The 8,118-nt window shown below is 39.5% G+C and overlaps 1 pseudogene; it reads left to right on the top strand.

Moving 5' to 3' along the window:
- Positions 1-217: 217 nt before the first annotated feature.
- Positions 218-317, top strand: LOC118840494 (annotated as a pseudogene).
- The last annotated feature ends 7,801 nt before the right edge of the window (positions 318-8,118 follow it).

Here is an 8,118-nt window from a genome sequence, read left to right as displayed (position 1 = left end):
ACCCCTTCCTTCCTATGGTGATTTACCTGAACTGGGTAGAGGCCTTTCAGGGCTCTGATCTCCCACTAATGTGAGAATCTGAGCTAGTAAATTAATTGTCTCTCTACCACATAAGATATTTGCATTGAAATCAAGGCTTTCTGGAAAGAGCTAGGTCGCACAGTGGGTAGAGTGCTGGGCTTGAAGTTAGGAAGAATGGCGTTCAAATCTAGCCTCACTGCTTGCACATATACTAAAATTGGAATGATATAGAGAAAACAGTAGCATGGTCCCTGCACAAGGATGACATGCAAATTTGTGAAGCGTTCCATATTTTTGAAAGATTCAATATGAAAGAGAAGGATTGAGGAGAAAACCTTGAGAACATAAAGATCCCAAGTAAATCAAAGTAATTAATAAAAGTAAGTAAAATAAATTGATACAGCTAGGTTAGAGTGTAGTTAGTGAGGGTAAAGGCTAATGTATGTGTCCAGGAGGTCACTCAGACCTAGGAAAAAGAATTTCAAGGACTTAATGAGGATTTTTTCTCTTTTTTTGGTAATTTTTCATAATTTTTACACTTAAATACAAAATGAGAAAATGAAAAAAAGAACCAACATTGACCTGTGCATAGCGGAACATGAGAGAAGATTCAAAAGTAGGGGAAGAGCAGTATACACTTGTGGACATGGTGAAGAAAGAAGTCCAAAGAGTCAAGAACAGGACCCAGAGAGAAAAGACAGTCGTGGCTTGGCAGGTTCATGTTGATGGAGTACTCTACAAATTCCAGAGCATATGTATGGGGTACCATCTTTCACTTCTTCTCCTTGCCAGTCCACTTAGTACATGGGGCAGCTCCATCCCTTTCATAAGTTTATGATATCCTGAATGTAGCACCTTCGAGCATTATCAACTCCCAGGTGTCATCATCATTCCTCTCTGGGCCTTACTACTGACCCTGTAACCTCTTTCTCCATAATGCTCCAACAGCCTCCTCCTCACGGTAGAATATCCATTTGCCCCTGCAGCCCCTTATGACTGGTCACATCCTGCCAGGACCTACATTTTAAGGAAAGGTTCCCAAGCCAGCTAGATTCACTCCTTCTTTTCTCTCTGGGTCCTGCTCCTGACTCTTTGGACTTCTTTCTTCACCATGTCCACCAGTGTATATTGCTCTTCCCTCACTTTTCAGAGTTATCTTCTCTCCATTAGACTGTCAACTCCTTGAGGGAAGGACCTCTTTTTCTTCTGGCTTCTATTCATGTCCCCAGCACTTAGGACAATGCCTGGAACATAGTGCTTAATAAAAGCTTCTCGTTGTTGTTGATCCTTTTTTCAAAGAGGACCAATGACATTATAAGAGTGATATCTTGACTTTTGAGTGAATTGGATTTAAGTGAGGCAGAGTTGCACAAAGCGCTCAGCCTCACTATCTTCCTGAGTTGTAGAAGTCCAATGGCAAGACAAAAGTCAAGATGACTGGCAATGACCTCAGATGTGGTGGATGATCTTGGTATCTTTGATGTCTGACCAAGCTCTAAGTGTTCCACAGAACCTGCTTCATGAAGCTGTCCTCACGGCCATTGAAACAATTTTTTTCTCATCTATCCTTTCTACCAGGGAAAGTCTTCACGTACTTGGGATAGACACTCCCCCCCCCAACTCCCACCCAATTCACTGATGGGTTTGTGGTCTATGAATTATCCTCAATGGGGTTTAGCATGTCTGCTGAAATGGCTTATGAGGTTGTGATCACTGTGCATGCTACAGCTTTGTGGAGCCAGAGGTGAGAGTTGAGTAAAAAGTAGAAACCAAAGGTAGATGAGCAGCTCTAAAAAAGGTTAAGCAAGCCCTCACACCAGAGGCACTAATCATCCTGGAACACCCCATAAGCCCCGTATAATAAAAGCTTACTGACTGACTGACTAACCTTAGACAAGGTGACACCAGGTTCAAGTTTGCACTGACTGAATCCACTGAAAACCATAAATCATGAAACTCCACCAATGTGTTTACTTTTACCAGTCATCAAGAGGGCACAATTAGTTAAGGGAAACATAATGACATAGCACATTAAGAAAACATAGCAATAAAAATGTTTTATTTTAAATAATGTTTGAATAAAAACATTTTTGCTATAAACCTGAGGTTGGCTCTTCCAGAAATACACACATCATCAGTGGGAAGAATGTATAAGAAAGAACACACATAGAGAATGCATATAGCCAGGGCACATGTATAAGGTGAGTGAGGACAGGAACACATCATGGATAGAAAGCATTGTCCAAAGGATCATAGCTCTAGAGACAGAAGGGACCTCAGAAACATTCAAGTCCAATCCCTTCATTTTACAGGGAGGAGCTAAGGCCCAAAAAGTTAAATGACTTTGGCCCCAGGTCCCCCGACTCCAAATCCTGTCACGTGCTGTCTGTCAGGTTTTTCTGGAAGAGTAGATGAGTAGATTGTGCAACTTTGACAAAATTCCATAGTGGGTAGTATGGCAGCCCAGGCATCCTGATGGTAAAAGATGGAACACCAGAATCTCTTATTCAAAGCTTTAGTGAGAATGGGGAGGGAGGAAGCTCTCCCTTTCCATCATTTGGCGCATTTGTTCTGATATAGCATGAAAAGCTGAATCATTTCTTGAAATACCATGGCCAGCACCATCCAAAGGTGAAAAAACCTGGGGATCCCGGTCAAAGACTTTAGCAGAACCAAAGGATGTCCTTAAGCTCCAGGCAGACAGCCTCAGCTGCCACAGGAGGCCCAGCCCTGTGAAGGAGTTGAACCATTTTGGTCAGGTTGTTTGCCACCATTGAGGCAGGAGTGTAGCAGGGAGGGGCACAGATAAGTGACCAGATCTTATGTTACCATATAGGGCTGGAGGGGAGTTGGCACAGGTTGTACCAAGCCTGCTGACCACTCTGGTAGGTCCTTGGCCTAAGCCATACTTAACATGATTGGATTTGCTGGCTGATGTGATGTTGCATTTGGGGCCACCCAAAGTCATAATCCAGAGTGTTCCATCTGTAGTAAGGGCCAGTGACTCCACTCACTGTCTAAAACAGACGTTTGCTTTCCTCGGAGTAGTAATTGTGCCTTATAACAGAGGTTGCCAGCTGTCCCCAACAGCTCTGTGATCTTTGCAGCCCAGCAAGCAATTCTGCCATTGCGGGATAAGGGCTGTCTATTTAGAGAATAAGGACAATCCTGTCATATCCTTCTCAGGACACAGCACAACATCACACAACACGACTAAAAATTGCTCATTGATTAAGGACTATCTATTGATGCATCCTCTAAAGGAGAGAAATTCAGGCAAGAATTCAATCATGAAGAAAAGAACAGGTAAAACTGTAAATCCTTTAATTAAGGGATACCACTTATTCACTTGTGTCTGACTCCTTGTGACCCCATTTGGGGTTTTCTTGGCAAAGATACTGGAGTGGTTTGCCATTTCCTTCTGCAGCTCGTTTTACAGATGAAGAAACTGACGCAAATAGGGTTAAATGACTTGTTCAGCAAAACACAGCTAGTAAGTGTTTGAGGCCAGATTTGAAGTCAGGAAGATGTCTTTCTGATTTCAAGTCCAATGCTCTATTCACTGTACCACCTAGTTGCCCGGGAATACCACTACTAGACCTAAATACCCTGAAGAGATCAAAGAAAGAGGAAAAGGACTCATACAAAAATATTTGCGGAAGCTCTTTTGGTGTCAGGAGACTAAGGAAGGGTCCATCATTCAGGGAATAGCTGAATAAATCAAGTTATGTCATATGAATGTGATGGAATATTATTGTGCTATAAGAACTAATGAAAGAAATGGTTTCAGAGAAACCATGGAAGACTTGTATAAACTGATGCAGAATGACGTGAGGAGAAACAGGAGAACTATTTGTAACAACAGTGTAAATACAACTATTTTGAAAAACTTTAAAACTTTTGATCAATGCCATGATTAACCATGGTTTCAGAGGACTGCTGAGCAAGAATGCTACTCATTTCTGGCAGAATGAGACACACACTTTTGGCTGCCGAGAATTCAGGGCATTTTTTTTTGCTTGAATGTTCATATCTGTTGGGCAGTTAGGTGGCACAGGGCATAGAGCACTAGGCCTGGAGTCAGAATACTCATCTTCATGAGTTCAAATCTGGCCTTAGAAATTTACTATCTGTGTGACCCTGGGCAAGTCACTAAACCCTGTTTGTCCCAATTTCCTCATCTGTAAAAAATGGGCTGGAGAAGGAAATGGCAAACCACTCCAGTATCTTTGCCAAGGAAACCCCAAATGGGTTCCTGAAGAGTCAGATATGACTGAAAATGACTAAATAATAACAATGCATATCTTTCACGAAGATTTTTTTTTCTTTTTTTCCAGTGGGGAGAGGGAAAAAAATAAATGCCTAAATTTGAAAAAAGTCAATCTCTGGAAAAAAAGAACAGATTAGTAAATCCAGAAGAAGATAGCAAGATATTAAGTACAAGGCTGGGGATAGATCTAGCAATTTTGTGAAAAGAATGCTGGACTTGGCATCTAGAGACTTACTATTATTCTATCACAAGGATTAGTTTCATGACCTTGTTTCATGACACAATAATTAATCTCTCTGAGCCTTTGTTTCTTTATTTGTAAAATAAGGATCATAAAACTTGTCCTGCCCACCTCACAGTGTTGTGGTGAAGACTGAGTTAGATTCTATACTTGAAAGCATTTTGAAAATAAAAGCACTCTTCCAAAGTAACTTTTAGGTTAAAAAACATTTAGGTCAAAAAAAAAAGAATCATGAGGACTTATGAGAAAGTTTTCACATAAGAAACAAATTTAAGGAGATATGTGAAAAAGGAGACGGGGGTCCCCTGGGTCTGAGAATTCTAGAGCCACAGGATATACTCAGGACATTAGAGTTCACCTAATTTTACAGATGGGTAAACTGAGGTGGAGAAGCAAAATGCTCAGCTAGTTAGTACCAGAGCCAAGATTAGAAACCGGGTTCATTATGGAAGAAGAAAGTAGAGGACGCCAATGAGATCTGCTACTTCTGGAAATGCCTAATGAAGATGCAAGAAATCAGCCTCTGCTGTTTTCAGTGTTTTCCCAGCAAACACACAGCTTTCAGTGCTTTTTTTCCCCTGGGAGTTAGTCAATCACCAAGTATTTATTAAGAGCCTACAATGTGCCAGGCATTGTTATGAAGACAAAAATGTTTTAAAATTCCTTATTACTTCTTCCTCCCCACCAACCTCTCCATTTCTATGATCTTAACAATGACCCCCAGCAATTTCCTAAGTCTAAAGATGTGTGTGTGTGTGTGTGTGTGTGTGTGTGTGTGTGTGTGTGTGTGTTTGGAGGCGGGACCAATGAAAAAGTAGGAAAGAGATTCTGACTTTATGGTTCTCCTCTAGTATTTAATTTTTATCTCCCATGTGACATTCAGTAAGAGCTACCTTGTACTATTCGACTTCTTGCGTGCATGCGTGTGTATACATATATATACATATGTGTGTGTGTATATAAATACACACATATATACACACACACACATATTATATATATATGGGTGTAGCCTGAGACAGATACAAATCCTTTGCCTTTTAGTATCCCTAGTATTTAACACAATGTCCTGTAAATAGCTAATGTTTGGTTCCTACATTCTGGAGAATTACCATAAGATCATATGATCATAGAGTACAAGCTGGAAGGAATCTTTGAGGTCATCTAGTTGAATACCATCATTTTACAGATGAGAAAACTGATGCACACATTAAGTGACTTACTCAAGGTTGTAGATATCGGAGTTGTACACACAGGTACACAGTTGTAGGTATCAGAGCTGGGATCTGAACCCAAGAACTTTGAATTCGAATCTGGCATTCTTTCTGCTACTCCAAGAGAACCTTGCAGACCCTTGCAGAGGCAATAAATAAATAAGGAATGAATGAATGAATGAATAAAATTAAAATTAAATTGTTGACAGTCCTCAATCACCATTAAGAAGAGATCCACACAGAAGTGTTTGCTGCTTTTCTTCCCTATCTATTCAACCTTAAGGCACATTTGATTTGCTTTAGTATTGCCTGATTATGACTTGTACTGGTCTATAATACATTAAAAATATATTTTATTGATGTCTTTTGTTCTTACATCACAGACATTTCTGGTTATACATTCCTCTCTATTCCCTCTCTACCCCACCCCACACTTACCCAAAGAAAATTCTCGTTGCAAAAATGAAACAAAACACATAGTTCCAGCAGTGTGGTGTGGTGTGGTGCAAAGAATACCACAGAAAGTATTCTCTTATTGGATTTGTTTCTGTATCAATGCAATGTGACTATAGCAAGTTACTTAATCTCTGGGCTCCAGTGAGGGGTTTAGACTAGATCGGTGGTGTCAAACTAGAATGGAAACAGAGAACACTAAACCATACAAAAACATCACTGCAAGCTGTACATTTACTTAGAAAACCACATAATGATATTTTCTATATTTTATTGTATTTTTATTTATTTTGTTAAATATTTCCCAATTACATTTTAATCAGATTCAGCTACACTCATTTGTATTGTGGGGCACATTTGGTCCACAGGCTGACACTAAAGGTCCCTTTCTGCTCTCAATTTATGATCCTAAAGTTAAGCAATACCACCCAATGTAGTGATTGTTTCTGACAGTGGATGTAGATCCCATACCGATGGTCCTTCATATGTTTCCTCACTTCTTCTCCTAGACCTAGGACAAGGTTGGTCAGTATATTTATTTAGAAGCTAGGTTGCCAAAGTGGCTGATACCACCATCTGGAAGGCTCTGCAACGATTCAGGGGGGCAGTCGTAGCCTCAGGTGCAATTGGGGGGCCTTGAATAAAAATAAGGGAGCAGTGGAAGCATAAGGGAAGAAGAGAATTTTGAAAAACTGTGCATACGTGTTTCATCTGTTGTATAACATAGTTAAAGTTGTATTGATTATATCGTTTTCCAAATAAACATGCAAAATGCAAGTTATAAGCAATCAATGGTCAAGTCTACAGACAGGTCTTAACAAGCAAGTGTTGGCAGGTAGAGTCTATTGCGCGTTGTTGGGCAGTCCAGCATTTACTGTAATGACTTGTTTACAATATGATACTGTATGGTTACATGACTCCGTATTGCATCATCAAAATTTAAATGCAGGAAAACTCAAATATGTAGTAAATTATTACATTTAAGATGTGTTATTTAAAAATATTTTATATATATTTTTAAAATGATGCAAATTTCAAAAAAAAACTGCTAAAGGGTTAAAAAAGTAGATTTCTGGGGTGGGGGTGGTCCTAGGTAACATTTTTTTGAAAAGGGGGCAGTTGGCCAAATAAGTTTGGGAGTCTCTGTTAGAACGAGGTTTTGTTTTAGTGGTTTAAAAATACACATTATTATATTCACTGCATATACTTTTATCCTGCTACTGCTTGCTTCATGCTGTATCAATTCCTAATTCTTCCCATATTTCTAAGAATTTCCCATATTCACTTTTTTCTTATGGTATAATAATCTATCGCATTCATAAACTGCATTTTGTTCAAGTATTCTCTAGTCAATGGACACCTATTTTGTTTCCAGTTCTTTGTGCCATAAAAAATGCTGCTATGAGTATTTTGGTAGATATGGGGTCTTTATTTTTGCCTTTGATTTTCTTGGGGCATGTACTTGGTAGTAGGATTTCTGAGTAAAATGGAATGAAGTATTCAATAAATAATCCCAAATTATTTTCCATAACCAGTTCACAGCTCCACCAATATTGTGTGCCTGCCTACCTACATCCCCTCCACCATTTGTCATCTCTGCCAATTTACTAGATGTTAGAACTCAATTACATTTTACACATGTCTATATCTCCTTTGACTCAGATCATTCTTAGGAGTCTTCTCTGGCATCTTTTTTGGCTTCCCTCATCATTCATTCTTGGTTACTCCTTCAGCTTTGTTATTCCATGATACTGTCTTGCAGCTGTTATCAGTTTTGAGCATCTCAGCTCCCTCCCGTCTAGATCACCTGGCAGGAATAGCAGTGTACTAGTGAACCTCACATAATCCCATGGAGTGTTGGTTATTATCCCTCAAGTTTGTAATGCCTATTGGCAGAATGTAACAAGCTCAATAAATGT

This window comes from Trichosurus vulpecula, chromosome 2, assembly GCF_011100635.1.
Source record: "Trichosurus vulpecula isolate mTriVul1 chromosome 2, mTriVul1.pri, whole genome shotgun sequence".
NCBI lineage: Eukaryota > Metazoa > Chordata > Mammalia > Diprotodontia > Phalangeridae > Trichosurus > Trichosurus vulpecula.
Note: the sequence above shows the minus strand (reverse complement) of the source record. Positions and strands in the feature narration are given on the sequence as shown.